Here is a 23,217-nt window from a genome sequence, read left to right on the forward strand (position 1 = left end):
GCCCAAGTCTCAGTGGGAGGAATAAAGCCTACTCAGAGTAAATTACTGCAGTGGACCCTGGTGTTTCCAATGGTTGCGATAAGTCCTATTATTTAGGGTGAGTGAGGGGCCATAAAACATCAGTTCTTAGATTAATGCCATCTCCAACCACATGATATACCATCAGTTATAGAGATACACCATCCCTTCTATCCTTCACCAACAACTTCCAAAGATCTTTCCTTAGAAACTGTTCCAGCACCCTTTCAGAAAGCGAGCTTCAAAACCTTGTAACCTTCTGAGAGACAGAAAAAAAAGTTAGTTTTCATAGAAACATAGAAAATAGGTGCAGGAGTAGGGCATTTGGCCCTTCGAGTCTGCACTGCCATTCAGTATGATCATGGCTGATCATCCAACTCAGAACCCTGTACCTGCTTTTCTCCATACCCCCGATCCCTTTAGCCACAAGAGCCATATCTAACTTCCTCTTAAATATAGCCAATGAACCAGCCTCAACTGTTTCATGTGGCAGAGAATTCCACAGATTCACCACTCTCTGTGTGAAAAAGTTTTTCCTCATCTTGGTCCTAAAAGGCTTCCCCTTTATCCTTAAACTGTGACCCCTCGTTCTGGACTTCCCCAACATCGGAAGCAATCTTCCTGCATCTAGCCTGTCCAATCCCTTTAGAATTTTATACGTTTCAATAAGATCCCCCCTCAATCTTCTAAATTCCAGTGAGAATAAGCCTAGTCGATCCAATCTTTCTTCATATGAAAGTCCTGTCATCCCAGGAATCAATCTGGTGAACCTTCTCTGTACTCCCTCTATGGCAAGAATGTCTTTCCTCAGATTAGGGGACCAAAACTGCACACAATATTCTAGGTGCGGTCTCACCAAGGCCTTGTACAACTGCAGTAGAACCTCCCTGCTCCTGTACTCAAATCCGCTTGTTATGAATGCCAACATACCATTTGCCTTTTTCACTGCCTGCTGTACCTACATGCCCACCTTCAATGACTGGTGTACAATGACACCCAGGTCTCGTTGCATCTCCCCTTTCCCAAATCGGCCACCGTTCAGATAATAATCGGTTTTCCTGTTCTTGCAACTAAAGTGGATAACCTCACATTTATCCACATTAAATTGCATCTGCCAAGAATTTTCCCACTCACCTAACCTATCCAAGTCACCCTGCATCCTCTTAGCATCCTCCTCACAGCTAACACCGCCGCCCAGTGTCATCCGCAAACTTGGAGATGCTGCATTTAATTCCCTTGCCTAAATCATTAATATATATTGTAAACAACTGGGGTCACAGCACTGAGCCTTGCGGTACCCCACTAGTCACTGCCTGCCATTCTGAAAAGGTCACGTTTACTCCCACTCTTTGCTTCCTGTCTGCCAACCAATCTCTATCCACATCAATACCATACCCCCATTACCGTGTGCTTTAAGTTTGCACACTAATCTCCTGTGTGGGACCTTGTCAAAAGTCTTTTGAAAATCTAAATATACCACATCCACTGGCTCTCCCCTATCCACTCTACTAGTTACATCTTCAAAAAATTCTATAAGATTCGTCAGACATGATTTTCCTTTCATAAATCCATGCTGACTTTGTCCAATGATTTCACCTCTTTCCAAATGTGCTGTTATCGTATCTTTGATAACCGACTCTAGCATTTTCCCCACCACCGATGTCAGATTAACTGGTCTATATTTCCCCGGTTTCTCTCTCCCTCCTTTTTTAAAAAGTGGGGTTACGTTAGCCACCCTCCAATCCTCAGGAACTAATCCAGAATCTAAGGAGTTTTGAAAAATTATCACTAATGCATCCACTATTTCTTGGGCTACTTCCTTAAGCACTCTGGGATGCAGACCATCTGGCCCTGGGGATTTATCTGCCTTTAATCCCTTCAATTTACCTAACACCACTTCCCTAATAACATGTATTTCCCTCGGTTCCTCCATCTCACTAGACCCTCGGTCCCTTACTATTTCCGGAAGATTATTTATGTCCTTCTTAGTGAAGACAGAACCAAAGTAGTTATTCCATTGGTCTGCCATGTCTTTGTTCCCTATGAACAGTTCAGCTGTTTCTGACTGTAAAGGACCTACATTTGTCTTGACCAATCTTTTTCTTTTCATGTATCTATAAATGCTTTTACAGTCAGTTTTTATGTTCCTTGCCAGCTTTCTCTCATAATCTTTTTCCCCTTTCCTAATTAAGCCCTTTGTCCTCCTCTGCTGGTCTCTGAATTTCTCCCAGTCCTCAGGTGTGCCGCTTTTTTTTGCTAATTTATATGTTTCTTCTTTGGAGTTGATACTATCCATAATTTCCCTTGTCAGCCATGGGTGCACTACCTTTCCTGGTTTTTTTTTTGGCTGAATTGGGATGAACAATTGTTGTAGTTCATCCATGTGATCTTTAAATGCTTGCCATTGCATATCCACCGTCAACTCTTTAAGTATCATTTGCCAGTCTATCTTAGCTAATTAACATCTCATACCTTCAAAGTTACCCTTCTTTAAGTTCAGAACCTTTGTTTCTGAATTAACTATGTCACTCTCCATCTTAATGAAGAATTCCACCATATTATGGTCACTCGTACCCAAGGGGCCTCGCATGACAAGATTGCTAACTACCCCTTCCTCATTGTTCAATACCCAATCTAGAATGGCCTGCTCTCTAGTTGGTTCCTCAACATGTTGGTTCAGAAAACCATCCCGCATACATTCCAAGAAATCCTCTTCCTCAGCACCCTTACCAATTTGGTTCACCCAATCTATATGTTGATTGAAGTCATCCATTATAACTACTGTTCTTTTATTGCATGCATTTCTAATTTCCTGTTTAATGCCATCCCCAACCTCACTACTACTGTTAGGTGGCCTGTACACAACTCCCACCAGCGTTTTCTGCCCCTTAGTGTTATGCAGCTCTACCCATATCGATTCCACATCCTCCAGGCTAATTTCCTTCCTTTCTATTGCGTTAATCTCCTCTCTAACCAGCAATGCTACCCCACCTCTTTTTCTTTCCTGTCTATCCCTCCTGAACATTGAATGTCCCTGGATGTTGAGCTCCCATCCTTGGTCACCTTGGAGCCATGTCTCTGTGATCCCAACTATATCATATTCATTAATAACTATCTGCACATTCAATTCATCCACCTTGTTACGAATGCACCTCGCATTGACACACAAAGCCTTCAGGCTTGTTTTTACAGCACTCTTAGCCCTTATACAATTATGTTGAAAAGTGGCTCTTTTTGCTTTTTGCCCTGGATTTGCCTGCCTGCCACCTATACTTTTCACCTTACTACTTTTTGCTTCTACCCTCATTTTACACCCCTCTGTCTGTCTGCACTTGTTCCCATCCCTCTGCCACATTAGTTTAAAGCCTTCTGAACAGCAGTAGCAAACACTCCCCCTAGGACATTGGTTCCAGTCCAGCCCAGGTGCAGACAGTCCTGTTAATACCGGTTCCACCTCCCCCAGAACTGGTTCCAATACCTCAGAAATTTGAATCCCTCCCCCTTGCACCATTTTTCAAGCCACGTATTCATCTGAAATATCCTCCTATTTCTACGCTGACTAGCACATGACACTGGTAGTAATCCAGAGATTATTACCTTTATGGTCCTACTTTTTAGTTTATCTCCCAACTCCCTAAATTCACCTTGTAGGACCTCATCTCATTTTTTACCTATATTGTTGGTACCTATGTATACCACGACCACTGGCTGTTCACCCTCCTATTCCAGAATCTCCTGCAGCCGCTCAGAGACATCCTTGACCCTTGCAGCAGGGAGGCAACATACCATCCTGGAGTCTCGTTTGCGGCCACAGAAATGCCTATCTATTTCCCTTACAATCGAATCCCCTATCACTATAGCTCTCCCACTCCTTTTCCTTCCCTCCTGTGCCGCAGAGCCGCCCATGATGCAAAGAACTCGGCTGCTGCTGCCTTCCCCTGATGAGACATCTCCCCCAACAGTATCCAAAACAGTATATCTGTTTAGGAGGGAGATGACCCCAGGGGACTCCTGCACTACCTGCCTACTGCTACTCTGTCTAGTGGCCACCCCTTCCGTTTCTGCCTGTGTAGCCTTTAACTGTGGTGTGGCCAACTCACTGAACATGATATTCACGACTTTCTCAGCATTGCGGATGCTCCAGTATGAATCCAATCGCAGCTCCAGATGCTGCAGTTGGACACACTTCCTGCACATATAGTCGTCAGGGACACTACTGCAGGATGAACAAACCACGGGGCCGATCTCAGCTGCCATGACTACCCAATACTTGCCTCAACTTTTGAAACTTTCTTCTTTGAAAGGAACTTACCCCACCTTACCTCCCTTGGAGTGAAGCTTGTTCTCAGCCTCTTCTCGTCGAAGCCTCTCGAGTCAAAGCCTCAAATCTCCACTCCTTCTCTGGCCTGGCCTGGCCCACCCACTCACTGGCTGCTTTCCACAGGCCGCTCTGCTTGAGGTAACCCTCTATTTATTTGTTTGAGCTTTTCAAACTGCTTGGTCACCTGACCTCGATTGCCCAATCAGCTGCTTTCTGCTGAGTCTGAGTTCTTCAAATCTTGATTGTCTAATCAATGGCTTTCTGCTGAGCTATTCATATCTTGATTGACTTGATTGCACAGTCCAACTGCCAAAACTGCCAGAATCTCTCTAGTCAAAGCCTCAGATCTCCACTCCTTCACTGGCCCACTCACTCACTGGCCCACCCACTCACTTTCGAACTGTGAGCCCTGTACTAAGTCCTTATGGAGAAGCAAGCATCATCTACAATTCTACCTTATTAAGTCAGGATTTTTAGAGATATCCCTCCCCCCACTACCCATGGCTGGCTTAAGAGTTAAAACTATGTAGGAGATCATTATTAGTTCCCTTTTCTGTGTGGCTTTGGAAGTGATGCCCAATGCTTATAACTATATGCATATTGTGCAGAAAGGAAATTGATCAGTCACAGCCTTCATTAAACTGGTCCTGCTCTTCTATGCAGGGTTGTTTCACTATCCATTTCCGCATGTGGGAATTCTGAGGCCTTTTCATTCAAAATGGTATGTTTTTAATAACACCACACCACTATACTATAGAAGAAAGCCTGCTTGATCGTGACTCCAATTGTTAGCACTAACTTAAATAAATCTCAATCAAATGAAACTAGAGACAGCAATATTAAATCTTCACCAGAGGGTTTCATTTTTTTATGTTTTTTGAGTCATAGAGTAATATGGTTTGGGAACAGGCCTCTGGCCCAAATAGATCTTGCCTTATTTATTATGATATAGGAGGCCCATTGAATCTGTGCCAGCTGACAGAAAGATTCCCATTAATTTCGCAGTCTTCACTCACATATCTTCAACTCACCCCTGCTCCCCAACTACCTACTACTCTAGCAGTAATTTACAGCAGGTAATTAAGTTGCAAACCAGCACCATGGGAGGAAACTGAAGCACACAAAGGGAATCCATGTGGTCATTGGGAGAACCTGTAAACTCCGCATTGACTGTGCTGGAAGTCAGGGAGTAACCCAGGTCTCAGAAGCTTTGAAGCAGCAACACTAACAGCTGTACAACCGTGAAAGGGAAGGAAATTGGGAAGGTTGGTTTCTCTACACCTGACCCCCAATATTTAGCCTTTGGATACCCAATAGTGTTAGAAATTAGTAATTGCACCAGAATGGACCTGTTGATTGACAATCATTTGGCCCTGTGCTCTTTGAGACACTTTGCATAGATAGTCTTCATAATAACAAATACATGGAACACAGGAAAATAGGAGCATAAGGAGGTCATCAGGCCCTTAAAGCCTGCCCCACTATTTAATATGATTTATGCGTATCTCACCTCCTCTTCTGTGCCATTTCACAATGTCCTTCTATTCCTGGGTCTATCAGCTATTTATCCACCTTCATTTTTAATACCCATAGCGATCCAACATCCACATCCAGCCAGACAGAGGATTCCCGAGATTCATTTCCCTTTGCGAGAAGAAATTTCTACATTCTCAGTTTTAAATTACCAGCCCCTTAATTGTGGCTACCCTCCTTTATACAAGATTCTCCCTCTAGTGCAGGAATTCCCAACCATTTTTATGCCATGGATCCCTACCGTTAACCAAGGGGTCTATGGACCCCAGACTGGGAAACCTGCTCTAGTGGAAATGACGTTTGAACAAATTTATTTGTAACGACAGCAAGCAGCACATGCAACAAGGTCTCTAAACAGAAATGAGACAAATGAAAAGAATCAATAGGACTCGATTTATATTTCAGTTTGATAACTTTTCGACAGAACTGAAATTTTAACTGTGCTTCTTTTTCTACAGTTGCATTCTGACTTGCTATTTCCAGAATTCTCTGATTTCAGCTTCACCTTTCCAGCATCTGCATTTTTGATGCTGTTAAATTACTCTATGTCACATTTCATTAACATTGATTGAGTGTTGATCAGGCCATTTCACTGTCTACTTTCTTGCCCTGCTGTGAGGGCAGTTTGAGTATGATAAATTTATCTAGTCCGAAGGCTGACTGCAACAGTAATACTGTCATTTCGCTGAAATGACAGTCTAAATTGTAGTTTGAGGTTAGCAGAATGCTTGATGTTCTATCTTTCATGTGGGTTTGCTATACTGTATGATGGGAATACTTCAAAATAATTCAGTTGTGTGATTCCTAAAATGTATAGTAAGTACTTCAATACATGTAAATATAAAACATTAACTCACCATTCTGTTGGTATTAATAATAATGGTAATTATTTTTAGAGTGTCACTTTGTAAATAAGCACTATAACAATTAAGTTCCTTTGGTTTTCATTTTGTTTGGTTTATATTCATATTAAAACTAGGAAACAAACGTAATGCAGCTACACAGCTTTGGTGCTGAGCTTTAACTGATTGTAACATGGCTGATTTGATTTGAAGATCAGAGTCGGTGCCTCTGAAGGCACTTTGTCAGTATTGGCAACAAAGAGTGAAACCACCTTCCTGACCAAAACTATTCAGCTTTGATGGTCAGTATTGCAGATATGCTTATCATGTCAGGATTGTTTTTTTAAAAAAAAGCATCTAATTGAGCATTGTACCATTGAATAAAGGGAGTTTAGCAATTCGGATTTTATGTCCAAGTGACTTTGAATACAGTCAGGGTTGTTGGCACAGTGGTGACAGTGTTGAGATTAATGGCTCACCAGGTGGCTTGCTGTTGTAATAAGCTCATTCCTTTCCAAAACAAAATACAGAAAATTATGATTTTGGCCATTCCAGAAGGGTATGTCTTGGACTTTTTACTTATGGACTCAGAATGGTTCCAGGCTGACAAAGAACATTGTGAAACATGGTTTCCAAAAACACTTCCCACATCTATATAACTGTAAGTGATGTTCTTTCTGTTCAATTAGAGATAATGAACTCACTTAGCTCTATCAGTTCAGGCCAAAGGAATGTCACTGTAAGCTGTGTAGCCTTGACAACAGGAAACAATTCAGTCTTGAAAGGATCTTAACACATACCCTGAAAAGATTACCTACAAAAGCTTGCACTCTCCACAGTAGCTAAACAGGGAAAGTGATTTTAACTCAATCTGCATATATGCCGAATGTCTGATTTTAATTTCATACAGACTTTGGTGATATTAAATGTATGTTTCACACAAGAAGAACAGAAAAGCCCAGTGGAGTAGGAGGTAGAACACACCACTCAACCCCTCAAAGCTGCCTTGCTTTTAAATATAATCATAGTTAATCTACCCCAAACCTCACCTCCTCTTCTTTGCCATATTCTAAAGCCCTCAATTCCACCATTTTTTTCAAACATATATCTACCTGCCATGAGGTACTTTTAATGGAGCCTCCTCTATTCTCTGAGGCAGAGAATTCCAAGATTTGCTACCCTTTACAAGAAGAAATTTCTACAAAACTGTTCAAATTGACTGGTCCCTTAACTGGAAACTTACTCTTCTTGATCCCCGTCTAGTAAAAATGCCTCTATGTCTACCCACTTTAGTACCTTCTATGTTTCAAAAAGATCACTCCTTATTCTCCTAAATGCCAAAAAATTCACAGCCAAATTGTCTGTCCCCCATGATAGAAACACCTCCTCACTTCAGATTTCAGCCTAGTGAATCTCCTTTTGATTGTTTCCAATGCTACTCTATCCTTTCCCAATAGCACCAGAGAAAGACATGTCATGTGCATGGTCAGACTTCCACTGGTAAGCTGCCGGCACTGATAGAGGAATCCAAGGGATGAAGAGACATTCCCTCGTTTCTGGCTCAAAGCAGAAATCTTCACTAAAGATGGGGTAGCCAAGTTGCAGATTAACAGAAGGTCTTCTTGAAGGTGTTGAATCCATGGAATTCTTAATCTTGGAGAGTTCTGGATGTTGAAAGAGGAAGTATAAGCTTTCTTTTGAAAGGTGTGGGAATCTTGGCCATAGGAATCCAGAACAGAAGATGGAATGAGGCTTGGGACAGGTCAGCCACGATCATACTGAATGTCGGGGCAGGACTGAGGAGTTGGATGGATACTGCTGCTCCTTTCTCAATATACTGATACATCAACAATATTTCTGGAGTGGTATCCTATAATCCCATTTCAGCACCAGGCTTAAATTCCCAATCATTATTTTTTTCATCTTTCATACCTGTTCAAAAATAGTCATGTGGGCTGAGGAAACAAGCCTCCTTTCAATTTTGGTGTGCAGATTATTTCATGTTACAACATAAAGGGTTTAGTCAGACAAAGCATGTATTTATAGTGATCAGAATTGTTGGCCCTTTGTGGAGAGTATTGTTCTTTAATGTCAGCAAGTCAGAGATCTGGTTGCAGTTTAGAGCTTTAAATGAATGGCAAAAGAATCAGAGACTTTTTAAAACATCAAATTTACTAAAGCACAAAATCACACACTGCTAACAACTAGTGGTGACATTAATTATTGGCAGCACTTTGCCCAACATTGTAGAATGCAAATGAAGGCATCGAGTCCTTGAGTATTGTCAGTAGTGGAATCGATTCCATGATCAAGACTTGTTTACATAGAAATTTACTTCAGAAACATTGATAAATAATTCATAATTTAACAATTGCATGCAAATGTATTCATTTTATTGTACAATTGGAGCTATGCATGAGCTATTTTGCAACTGACATGACATCATTCCAAATATAAAAGAGCTTTTAGTTCTGTATGGCTTCGATGTTTGAAAGTTGAGTTAATACCATGATGTTTATAGCCAGTTACATAAGAGAACTAATTCACTTTTATCAAACTGTTCTCACTGGCTTGGCAGGAATCATTCAGTTCTTCTGGCAGTGAAGTGAATTTTGGTGTTTTTCTGCGAATGGTCCTGGTGACCGTTTCTTTTTGCTGTGTACATAGATGACCTTTGTCATGTGTTTTATTATTTCAATCTCACTACCTAAGCTTTGCTTTGAAATGACTATTGCCTCTTCTTGGAGTTTAAAAGATTTCTGTGAGATGTTCCCACTACAATCCTGTTAAATAGCTTAAGCAGATAAAATAAACAAATTGTTTAGTCAACTGAAAGTATTCTAGAAGTCTAATTAACAAACAGTGCTCTGGAAAGTAAACAAGACATAACATGGTGGCAGTGGTTAAGTAAGTGACAAAACAATCTGTATTGGACAATGTGCAAGTGCTAAATTAAAAGAAAACATTGGCTTGCCTCCCTGTGGGTGTGAAAATTTTTCAGCCAACACCAGACTACGAATCAATGGCATTGTGGAAGTATTTCAAAAATGTAACAGAAGTGTAATTTAACAATCGTTGCTTTTATGAAAAATAGGAGTGATGAAGAGAAGTGAGCTTTTTTCCAGTTTGGACAGCAAGGAAAGGACGAGAACCTCTGATCATCTGGGATAGCACATTGACCCAGTCATAGAGTCATGGACTCATAGAGCACCACAGCACAGAAACAAGCCCTTCGGTCCAGGGCCCGTAAATCCCAAACCATTATTCTGCTTAGTCGCATCGACCTTCACCTGGACCATAGTCCTCCAATACCCTTCCCAGCCATGTACTTAACCAAACTACACTTAACTGTTGAACTTGAACCCACATCCCCCACTTCCGCTGGCAGCTCATGAAGAAGTTCCTCCTCATGTTCCCTCTTAAACATTTCACCTTTCACCCTTAACCCATGACCTCTAATTCAACCTCAGTGGAAAGCCTTCTTGTATATCTATACCCTTCATAGTTTTGAATACCTCTAACAAATCCCCTAATTATCCTACATTTCAAAGAATAAAATCCTAACCTATTCGACCTTTTCCTATAACTCAGATCCTCAATTCTCAGCAACATTTTTTTAAATGTCCTCTTTATTCTTTCAATCTTATTGATACCTTTCCTGTAGGTAGGTAAACAGAACAACACACAATAATCCAAATTAAGCCTTCCAACAAGTTAAAGAACTAAAACCTAACATCCAATCTCCCTGTACTCAATACTCTGATTTATGAATGCCAATGTGCCAAAAGCTCACTTTGCAACCCTACCTCCCTGTGACACTACTTTAGGAATTATGGATCTGTACTCCTAGAATCCACTGTTCTACCGCACTCTACTAAAGACACAGTTAGCAGAACTGTTGCTTCAGGTCTCCTGCAAACTGGTGCTCTGCATGGAGTTTGCATGGCCCCCTATGATTCCTGAGTGCTTCAGTTTCCTCCTACATCTCAAAGACACGTAGGTCTGTAGGTTAGTCGGTCACAATAAATTACTCTTAATGTCTACATGTATGTGTAGCTTTACAACTCATATTCCCAATATTATTTTTTTATTTGTAATTTGAATTCTTCCACACATTGGTTGTTTGTCAGGCTTTGTTTATGCATAGTTTTTTTTTGTAAATTCTATTGTATTACCTCTTTATCTATTAATGCCTGCAAGAAAATAAATCTCACGTTAGTACATGGTACCATGTATAAATATATTTTATGATAAAATTACTTTGATCTTTGAATGATCAGTGGTAGAATTCAGGCAGAATTGATACAGGATTAAAAAAGGACTTGTTAAGTGGGTGCTTGATGGTTAATGCGGGCCCAGTGGGTTGAAGGCCTGTTCCCTGGCGAGTTGCATTGTGGGAAGGATGAATGCTAATGTACGTCTAAGCATGTGTCTATACCCAAAAGAATGGCCCTACATGAGAAGAACAAAAAAATTCTGAAACATTCTTTGAATAAAACAGTACCAATTAAAATCAAGTGATTGGATTTACATATATGAATTCCAAAGCCTGTGGAATGAAATGATTTAAAACCTAGACATTGTATTTACATGAATTAGATACATAGCCATTAATTACAAATTTAAGAAAGAGGGGGAAGGTTAATGGACCTACTTTTTCATACAGAAAGCTTTAACTTGAAAAATAACATCAAGAGATGGAAAAGAAAGGACTGTCAGAATTACTTAATGAGCTGACAGGGTGAATTGCATTGTGGTGAAGAAGAAATCCATTGAATGGCTAAGAATGCCTCTAGATGCCAACGACATGAAACAAGCAATCAAATGGGATCATTTTTCAACTTAAAGTTTATGAAAATTTATAGGGGGATCTTGATCAGCCAGATCTGTAGGCTGAGGATTGTCAAATGGTTTTCATTCAGTAAATGTAAGCTGTTGCATTTTGTGAGATCAAACCAGGGTAGGACTTATGCAGAGATTGGTAGGGCCCTGGTGATGGTTGTGGAGTGCAGTGCATAGTTTACTGGAAGCAGTGTTTCAGGAAGATAAGGTGTTGAAGAAGGTGTTTAGCATGCTGGCCTTCAGTCAGGGCATTGAGTTTTGGAACCGGGAAGTTATGTTTCAGTAACATGAAATGTTAATATTGTGGACAGTTTTGGTCACTATGTTAAAGGAAATTATATTAATTAGAAAGAATTCAGAAAAGACATACCAAGGTGTTACCTGGACTTGGGGGCTTGAGATACAAGCAGAGATTGCCTAAACAAGGACCTTATTCCCTGGAACATAGGGTGGGTGATTTGATAGAGGTATATAAGATCATGAAAGGTGAAAGCACTTGGTCTTATACCCAGGGAGTTGATGCTTAATACAAAAAGGCACGGATTTAAGATCAGACACAAAAGATTTGAAAGGGACTTCTGGGGTGATATATTTGGAATGAGTTTCCAAAAATAGTGGTTGAGGCAGGCACTTTAGCAACATTTAAAAGCCATCTGGAAAACTACTTGATTAGGAGAGGTTTAAGGAGCTATGGGCCAAAGGTGGGCAGACGGGACTAGCTTGCTAGATAACACCCATTTGACAGGGTTGAGTTTAGCCAAAGGGCGTGTTCCCATTCTGTATGAGTCAATGAAAGAAATTATGTCAACATTGCCAAGACTGAAGTTTTCAGCAAACACGATGCCAGAAATTTTTAATAGAATGTGACGCTTGATGAGAAATCTTTGGTATTGACTCATTTCACTCATGATCTAAATATATGGTTAGAGCAGCTATTTTCCAACCTTGGAATAATATGTTAGAAGATATCCTACAAGATAGATACAAAAAGTATTTATTGCAGATGGAATCCTTAACTATAGAGTAGATGATAAAGCTCTTGGAGATGGAACGTCTCCTCTCAAGCTGGATGCTGACAGATGCATCATAAAATATCAGATGGAGTGGTCAAGCTCAGAAGAGATGAGAACTATCTTGAGATAGAAGAACAAAAGGACAAGATAGATAAGTTTCTAGGATACATTTAATAAAATATAATTTCTAATTTTTCACATATCAGAACATATAACAAAATTTGGAGAACTATTAAAGAATGTACAAAAAAATTTGGAAGAAAGTTCTGTCCATTTTTCAGCAAGGGGTTTATGTAGTAGGTGCTGCAGGGTTATGACATAATCATGACATGGTGGCATAAAGCAGGGTGCTTGTGTGACTTAGACCATAAGACCTTAAGATATTGGAGCAGAGTTAGGCTAACCAGCCCATTGAGTTTGCTCTATCATTTGATCATGGCTGATCCATTTCCCCCTCAACCCCTTTCTCCTTCTTTCACCCCATAACCTTTCATGCCGTGACTTATCAAAAATCTATCAACCCCCCACTATAAATACACTCAATGACCTGGCTTCCACAGCACGTGGCAACAAATTCCACCGATCACTCTCTACTTAAGAAATCCCTCCTCATCTACATTCTAAATTGATGTCCCTTTATTCTGAGGTTGTGCCCTCTGGTCTGAGATGTCTTTGACCCTGGCACCTGGGAGGCAACATACCATTCGGATGTCTCTATTGCATCCACAGAATCTCGTGTCTACTCCTCTATCAATGGAATTCACTATTACTACTGCAGTCCTCTTCTCCCCCTTTATCTTCTGAGCCACAGCACGAGACTCGGTGCCAGGGACATGATTGCTGTGGCTACTCCCTGGTAGGTTTAACCCCCAACAGTATCTATAGAAGTATACTTTTATTGAGGGGAATGGCCACAGGGGTACTCTGCTCTGGCTGCCCATTTCCTTTCCCTCTCCTGACAGTCACCCAACTTTCTCCTGCAACTCAGGGGTGACCACCCCACTGTAGCTTCTTTCTATCATTTCCTCAGTTTCCAGTATGAGCCAAAGATTACTGAGCTGCAGCACCATTTCCTTAACACTTTCTCTGAGGAGCTGTCCCACACTTGGGACAGATGTGGTTATCCAGGATCCTGGAGGTCTCCCAGAATTCCCAAGAACACAACACAGCCCCTGGAGACAATCTCACTGCACTATCTATGAAGAGAGCAAGAATGAAGAAGAAACTTCCCTCGCTCAAGCCTGATGAGCCAAAGCCTCCCTTCTTCAACACTGGTCCACTCACACAACGTGAAAGAAGGGAGCAGAGCAGCTTCAAGGGAACTGCAAAAGACTAAGTCTTCTGTTTTGGTAGATACCTCTTACATCTTTTAAAAAGGAAAAAGGAAAAAATGTTGGTACTCAAAGGGACGAGTGTCATTGTCTGACCTGAATTACTGAAGATTAACATCCTAGTAGAGTAAATAATTCAGAAGGCAAACAAAATGTTGGCCTTAGGTGCTAGATGTCTTGACTACCTGGCAAGACCGCACCTGGTCTAATGCATATAGATCTGATCTCCCTGTGTAGGTAAGGATATATCTGCAAAAGGAAGAGCAGCAACCATTCACAAGATTGAGTCATACTCCATAAGAATTGTCCAATGAACTCAGATTAGCCAGGTTGGCCCTATACCCTCTAGAATTTGGAAGAATGATATTTCATTGAAAAATTCAAAATTCTTATGCGACTATACTGGGACAGTACATGGATGCTCATAATCAGGGGTCAGATTCTTAATGTTAAGAGTCAGTTATTAAGGATGCTGAGTAGAAATATAATCACCCAGCATTTTGCATGTAATCATGGAAAATTGAACAGTAAATTTTCCAAGAAAACTAAAGGTATAATTGTTCTCTATCAGCTGCTTAAAGAAACTAGCTTCTGGTCACATATTATGTGCTATATTAATTGATTTTTGCATAACAAGAGAATTCAAGGAAATATCTTTTCTCTTTGATTAAGACAATAATAATAAACAATATTCTAAGTACGTGAGAATGTTCAAACTTCAAAAGTTCGAAGTAAAATTATTAACAAAATAATAGATGTTACTGTATACCACCTTGATATCCATTTTGTTGCAGGCATTTTCAGGAGAAAATAAATACAATGGAATTTTACAAACATTTATACATTAACAAAGACTGAAAAACAATTGGGATTTCAAAAGAAAACAAAATGTGTAAATAAACAATAATACTGAGAACATGAGTTGTAAAGAGTGCTTGAAAGTGAGTCTGTGGGTCATAGAATCAGCTCAGAGTATTGATGATACAGTTCAGGAAGCTGATGGTTGAAGTTTAATAACTGTCCTGAATCTGGTGGTGTGGGACTGGTGGCCTTTTGATGGAAGCAGGGAGAAAAGGACAGGGCCTGGCTGGTGGAGTCTTTGATGATGGATATCTTGTGGCAGCATTTTATGTAAATGTACTCAGTGGTGGGGAGGCCTTTGATTGTGAAAGACTGGACTGTATCCGCCATTTCCTGCAGCCTTTTCCATTCCGGGGCACAATCACTAGATTATACCCAGGTACGTAAGGGAATAATCGCCAAGTCATTTTGAAAGTGGTTACTAGGATTTCCTTTAAAAGGATAACTGCTCCTTTACCTGTCAGTCCAATGGTAGATGACAATTGTTTCCTGGTTCTGAGAGCTCGGTTTATTGCCAAGACTGTGAAACAGCAAAACTGATGTCATTGTTTGTGTTTTAGATAGTGAATGTACCCAGGCCAAATTAGGAAATTATCAAAATTCCCATCAATAATATGAATTCCCATTATCAGAGCACTCTAAAAGCCAAAATGATGCAATCTAATTTCTCAATGTTATCTGGATTGATGGCTGAATCTTGAGCAGCTCAGACAAATAATATAAAATAACCAATATAAACAATTCTGGTGTCCCAAATACCGAGTTTTTCAAAACGTATGGGAAGGTAACAAGGTTGGTCAGTTGTGGTTGTGTTTATTTCCTAAATAAGTGGCATGATTCCTTTGTTAAATACTATCAGAAGAATTAGCTTAAGAATAGTCAAAGATCCTTAGCTTGAAATCCTAAAGTGCTGTAAAACCTTTATTTAGAGCATATACCCTTCCTATAGTCAGATGCCTCCAAATGACTTTATCATCATTCAACTTAAGTTGCATATTTCCTGTGTGTAATTAAAACTATAGAATCATTTAGCATAGCAGGGCAATTGTTCAGTCTATTGTGTCCATGCCAGCTCTCAGATAGAATGATCCAGTTAGATACATTTGGCATAATTAGGCCTGTAATAATTTTCTCTTCTAGTAGTCTATTCATCCTAATCACAACAATTTGTGCAAAACAAACATTTCCTCATAGTGTGCGCAGTTAATGACTTTTCTGCCAAGGAAACAGTTTCAGCTTATCATAATTTTGTACCCCTCAACCAAATTGCTGCTTAACTCCCTCTTCTCTGGGGTCAGTATCCTCAGCTTTTCAACTAACAATGATCTACACAGCTGTATAGATTTTGGGTTCAGCTAATGTGTTATGAGACCAGGCCTTGCACTACTCTGCTGATGCATTGGTCCAAAGATTCAAAGGCTGCCAGCACTGATCTGATGTAACGAGATGGCTTATTCAATAAACAAATTCATGCTGAGGAATAAAATCCTCTTCCTAATGCAGAACATCTCAGTTGCAATGTGATCATCATGAGCCAATGTTTGCGCAATCAATAGGACCCTATACCAAACTAGACTTTCTGAAGCCAAAAGCTTGTATTTTTCTGACTAGAGATAATTATACTTAATTAGCTCCTTTTAATGAGAATAAAACCCTGAAGTCCACACTTACTATACTCATGGGTCTAACTCCATATCAGAATAAGCTGATGGTGGCCATTAATTTTATGTGTTCAGCTCCTTCCAAAAATTGGAACATTTCATTGATTATATTCCACTTCTGAACTCTCATTAAAAGGAGCTAATTAAATATAATTATCTCTAGTCAGAAAGTAACAAGGTTTTGGGTGTTTTCTGCTGCTGCCCTGATGGAAGCTGTGATATTAATTCTCAGACCCTGCATTACCGATAGGTCACGGATGTGTTAGTGGATTTGCCCATTTCCTCTACATGGAAAAGACTGGGTTCCAAGTTCTATACAAAGCCATGAACACTGCTACTGCCTTGCCTTCCAGACTCTTCATATGATATGTGTGTTTTCTGGAAGGCCTTTCAATGCATCAAATCTTTTATTGTACACACTAATTAGCCTTCACCTAAAAAGTTCTCATCTGAATCCTTACTGCAGAAACTGTGTGACATCTCAACATTCAGGCAATTTGCAGACAACTTCCCACAACTTCCAAATCCTGCCCTTAGACTAATATCAAAATTGCCCAAACACCAGAAAATCCAAAGATGCTGGAAATCCAAGGCAAAAAAAAAAACAAACAAAATTCTCAATATACCAGAGAGCAACTATGGAAATGAAAAAACAGTCGATGCTTCAGGCCGAGACCTTTCACCAGGACCCGATTTTTCTCTTAAATTGCAAAATCTGTTCTGATGGCTGAATGCATTAAATAAAGTGATAACACACCTTCCTCTCACAAACAAGAGAAAATCTGCAGATGCTGGAACACACACAAAATTCTGGAAGAACTCTGCAGGCTAGGCAGCATCTATGGATAACAATACAGTAAATGTTACAGGTTGAGACCCTTCAGCAGGACTGGAGACAAAAATATGAGGAATTAGTATTAGAAGGTGGATGAGGGGAGGAAGAAACACAAGGTGATAGGTGAAACCAGGGGTGGGAGTGAAGTAAAGAGCTGAGAAGTTGATTGGTGAAAGAGATATAGGGCTAGAGAAGGGGAGAATCTAATAGTAGAGGACAGAAGGCCATGGAAGAAAGAAAAATGGGGAGGAACACCAGAGGGAGGTGACGGGCAGGCAAGGGGATAAAGTGAGAGAGGGGAAAAGAGGAAAGGGATTAGAGAAGGGCGGGCATCACTAGAAGTTTGAGACATCAGTGTTCATGCCATCAAGTTGGAAGCTACCCTGACAGAAGAAAGGTGTTTCTCTTCCAACCTGAGTGCGGCCTTGTCATGACATGGATGGATATGTCAGAATGGGAATGGGAAGTGGAATTAAAATGGGTGGCCTTTGGGAGATCCTGCTTTTTCTGGTGGATGGAGCATAGGTGCTTGGTGAAGCGGTCTCCCAATCTATGTCAGGTCTCACTGATATACAGGCGGCCACACCTGGAGCACTGAACACAGTAGATGACCCCAACAAAATCACAGGTGAAGTGTCACCTCACCTGGCAGGACTGTTTGGGGTCCTGAATGCTAGTGAGGGAGGAGATCTAGGGGCAGATGTAGCACTTGTTCTGTTTGCAAGGATAAGGGCCAGGAGGGAGATCAGTCAGGAGGAATGAATGGACAAGGGAGTCATGTAGGGACCGATCACTGCAGAAAGCAGAAAGTGGGGAGGGAGGAAAGATGTCCTTGGTGCTGGGATTTCATTGGAGATAGCTGAAGTTCCGGAGAAGTATGTGCAGAATTCAAAGGCTTGTGGTGTGGTAGGTGAGGACAAGAGGAACCCTATCCCTGGTGGGTGGCAGGAGGATTGGGTGAGGGTAAACAAGTGTGAAATGGAAGAGATGTGGTTGAGAGCAGCATTGATGGTGGAGGAAGAGAAGACCCTTTTCTTGAAGAACCTAAACATCTCCTTTGTTGTAAACATCACCTGAGAGCAGGTGCGGCAGAGATGGAGGAATTGAGAGAAGAGGATGGCGTTGTTACAAGTAACCGGGTTGGAAGAGGCATAGTCCAAATAGCTGTAAGAATCAGAGTTAGAAGGAGGGGGTGTAGTAAGTGTCACTTATCCTCTTTTCCTACACTACATCGATGACTGCATTGGTGCTCATTGATTTCATCAGCTTTGCCTCCAATTTTCACCCTGCCGCCAAAGTTACCTGTTCATTTCCAACACCTCCCTCCCCTTTCTCGATCTCCCTGTCTCTGTCTATGGAGACAGTTTATCCACTGATGACTATTACAAATCCACTGCAGCTACCTGGGCTATACCTCTTCCCACCCTATAAAAATGCCATCCCCTTCTCGAACTTCTGGTTATGCCCCCCTCTACTCTATTCCCCATCCTCTTTTCCCCTCTCTCACTTTATCTCCTTGCCTGCCCATCACCCCCTCTGGTGCTCCTCCCTCTTTTTCTTTCTTCCATGGCCTTCTGTCCTCTCCTATTAGATTGCCTCCTTCTCCAGCCCTGTATCTCTTTCGCCAATCAACTTTCCAGCTCTTTAATTCACCCCTCCTCCTGCCATTTTCACCTATAACATTGTGTTTCTTTCTCTCCTTCCCCACCTTCTAAATCCGACTCCTCATCTTTCCAGCTGAAGGGTCTCGGCCTGAAACATTGACTGTATTCTTTTCCATAGATGCTGCCCAGCCTGCTGAGTCCCTCCAGCATTTTTTGTGTGTTACACAATATCTTTCATCTTCACCCTTTCATGTTGTCTCTGGCCACTTGGCCAGGCTGCTGTTTCTTTCAATAAGGTGTGGTGGGGGGAAGGGGAAGACATTTTTACAGCAGCTGCAGCTTGTGAATCAGTCTGATTTGAGGGGACGTTGTAATATGAAAAGTGAAAGAGGAATTTGTCAGCATCTGAAACGTGAACTCTACCATTGCATGAGCTCCAGATGTATTGATTGTCTGCATGGTAGGCACTGCTTCCTCCATGTGGGAAGGGTGATGGTGGTGCCCATGCTCCTGCTATTCAGCTGCTGCCTCCTGCAATCCTGCATGCCTGCTTTCTGAATGGGTATGTTGTGAAAGTTGTGCAATCCGTTTGGCTGATTTCCTTGAATAAGTGGCAGTGTGTTCAAGTGATGAGTGTACGGCTTGTAAATTTGACGTGAGTCCAAGAACGTTCCATGTGAGTCCTCAGAGATACAAGTTGCATGTAGATAATGAGGAAGATATAATACCGCGTTGTTTCTGAGGCTATTGATTTCTGCTGGAATTCAATACTTTAAAATCCATTTATTGAGCTTGACTTTGTTTGCAAGGACATTGAGCTTGAGATAGTACATTCAAATTCTCAGGGTTGATTCTTTTTTGAATTCAAAGGCTTCTCTGCCTTTGGAGAGTTTGTTTGGAGAGCTTCCTGCCTTCCATAGATAAAACAGTGGATCCAAGCTGTCAACACTAGCTCTTAGCATTAAGTTCCAGAGGCACTTCTCTCTTTTTCTCCACTTGAACCAATGTCAATGCTTAAAATACATCTCCTTTTGGTTCTTAAATGTTCTGCCATACTTTCCCTGAAACCTTGGGTGATACCACAAAGGACACTCCACCTAACCCAATATGTGGATAAGAATGTATAGTGGCAAGAGAAAAGAAAGAACAATGCAAACAAAATGTCAGAGAAACTCAGGAAGTCAGACCTGAATTGTTGAGTTCCTCTAGCATTGTGTTTGCTTAAGATTTCTGTCAATTTGCAGAATCTCTTGTGTTTAAGAGAAATGCAAAGTTGTATCATCTATAGTAACCAGCATGGCTGTTGTGTGTGATAATCTTCATACAGAAACTGAACAAGCTTTCTATCAAAGCCAAAGTCATAATCAACTTTTTGCCAATATGCAATATGCACAGGTGTAATAAAAAGCTTATTTGAAGGAGCATCACAGTCACATAGCTTTCACAATTAAAGCATTAAATTATACAAAATATTTTTACAAGAACGAACACAATTAGACCAAACAAAACCAAAGACCATTGTTGGGCAAAATTGTAATAATGTCATATTGTTGCTGTACTGCGGTGGTGAGTAGGATTGTGTAGTTTGGTTCAGGATCTGAAGGGGCGAAACTGTTCTCAAACCTTGTGTTGTGGAACTTCAGGCTTCCTGCCAGATGGTAGCTATGAGAAGATGGCATGGCCCAGATGATGGGGATTTTTGATGACTGAGCCAACACTTCATGTAGATAATTCTGATGATGTTGAAGGATGTGATGTATAAGTGAATTTTCATCTCACAAACAGTTCCTCATACTACTTTGATCAGACATACTCTTTTTTTAAACTTTTTTATTGAGTTTTCAAATAATTACAGAAAGAAGAAAAAAAGTACCCTTCCCCCTCCCCTTAGCCCCTCCCCCCAATATCCCTATAGAAAAAAAGAAGAAAAAAGAAAGAAAGAAAGAGTGCCTGGATATCGGAAGATCCCCACATGCTCCATGGAGTTCGTAATAACTTTAGTATATAAGTTTATTTCTTTTCCCAAATAACCAATTATTTTATCTTCAGAGCACCTATATATTTAATTCTGTCTTTTGTAAATAAGGGTGCCAAATTTTCAAAAATGTTTCATATTTATCTCTTAAATTATAAGTAATTTTTTCAAGTGGAATATAGCTGGAAATTTCATTCTTCCAACGATCTATACTTAAGTATGCATCCGATTTCCAAGTAACTGCAATACCCTTTTAGACATACTCTTTGTATCGCATGCAGTATGTACTCTTGGTTGGGTGAATAAGGATACTATAATTCACTGGAATTTGGAATGTATGTTTTTATTTAAACTGATGGAAGTCTTCATGACGTTAAAGGAGTATAATGAGATAAGAAATGGTAAAATCAAATTTTGTAACATCTTCACAATTTGTGAATTTTATATATATATAATTCACAGTATCAGGAGAAAACTTGCATTAGGTTAATTGGTAAATGAATACATTCAATTCACTTCATTGTACTTAGAACACAAAGGTGCAACTCATGCAATTACGGATGTTCAGTAATGAAGCAAAGTAAATATCAAATGGGATTGCATGAATCATCAAACCTTTCAAGTAAAGTCAGAATCAGCAGTAGGATGTAATTCAGTTTACATTCTCTTCACGTGAAATGACTTTACAATTAGCAGTAAAAGTTAATGTAACTATGATTTTGCAATGTTATTGCTACAGCCAGGCTGAATACCTTCAGGAGAATGGTGTCAGACTTAATTTGCAAAGTGAAAGGTGAACTTCACCTGAAACCAGTTACTTTAGAGAGAATTTTCCATATGAGAAAAAATGTATCTACCTCCGTTTCATGGTTTGCTATACATCTGGCCTTTATTGTGTCTGTCCAATCTCCACAGAGGGAATGAAATCAGAATTCATCAACTGCTTCTCTGCTATAATAAATCAATGTACTTGCACCACATTCCCTTATTTTTATGAGCATTAATTAATTTATGGCGAGGAAAAGAACAATGATTAACTAGTTTTAAGAGTTGCTTTATTGTTACCCTTGAGGCTATAGTTATAAACTTTGTCATTCATTCAGCAGTCCTATGGTTTCTGATTGTCATATTACAAGACATGCAATGTATTTATCACACCAAATTCATGCTAGTGATATTTACAGACACTTTATTCTTCTCTTAGCATTACAGTGGCTACATGAGTACAAGTCGGCCTCATAGGCTACAGTATTGAAACAAAAGTGAAAAAGGAAGGATTACCTTCTCAATCAAAAAGTTCAATAAGTGTGTAACTTCAATTTTTAAGTGATCTGGGTAACTTTTTCCTGTGATTTCCTTGCAACCACTGTGGTGAATTAGCCACTGTCTTTTTCAGATTTTATTTTTGTCAGTATCAATCAAGAACTTATTAGCTACATCCCAGATAACTACAATTGTGTTTCATTAAATCTGAAAATATGAACAAATGAGCATATGAATTATGAGCAGGAGTAAGTCACTCTGCCCTTCATGCCTGCTCCACTATTAATAAGATAAGGAATGGAACTGACTGTAGCCTCTATTCCACATTTTTGTCTGCTCAAGTTAAACTTTCATCTCCACTTATTTATCTCTGCCTTAAAAAATAAGGACATAACAAAAAGACTTTGCTACCACCTCTTTTTAAAAAGAGGAGTTCCAAGGACTCATAAACAGGCAACATTATTTTTGATTATCACATAATATATTGAAAGAACTCCAGTAGATTGGTCAAACATGATATCCCTTTTACAACAATATTAATTTTCCCAAGTTCAAGATTCTCTCACAGAAGGAAACGTCTTCTTCATTTCTACCATTTTAAGCCCTTCATCACCTTTGATGTTTCAATCAACTCTCCTTTCTCTCTTCTAAATTCCAGCAGATATAACTGGCCTGTACAACTATTCTTTCAAGAACAACGTGTCTATTGCAAGTACTGATCCAATAAATCTTCTCTGAAGTGCTTCCAAGGCATTAACATTCTTCTTTAAATAAGAAATGCAATATTATACACAGTTTTTCAGATGTGGTCTCATGAGTATTGTAGTAGATGATAGTGGGGTTCTTATGCTACACCGTTAGCCACTCTCATGTGGGAGAAGTTCACATTTTGTGCAAGCAGTGTTATTAATAAAGTTCAGTTGGATATCCTACATGCCGATTTCCTGGTGTCTCTCTGCACGATCCCTCAATATTGAACACACATGGTGTCGGAAGTGGTTGATCGTTGATGAATTGTTGCTACAGAAGAAGTGGACCCCAACCAGCAAGAATTTACAGTAAAAGTGTTTTTTGTTCACTTACATTTATGAAAAATATCTGAAGACTTATTTTGCTAA

At 40.1% G+C, this 23,217-nt stretch overlaps 1 protein-coding gene across 1 annotated transcript in view; it reads left to right on the forward strand.

Moving 5' to 3' along the window:
* nhsl2 (NHS-like 2) overlaps positions 1 to 23,217 on the forward strand; it is a 431,863-nt gene that overhangs the window by 865 nt on the left and 407,781 nt on the right. The window lies entirely within an intron of this gene.

This window comes from Hypanus sabinus, chromosome 8, assembly GCF_030144855.1.
Source record: "Hypanus sabinus isolate sHypSab1 chromosome 8, sHypSab1.hap1, whole genome shotgun sequence".
Classification (NCBI taxonomy): domain Eukaryota; kingdom Metazoa; phylum Chordata; class Chondrichthyes; order Myliobatiformes; family Dasyatidae; genus Hypanus; species Hypanus sabinus.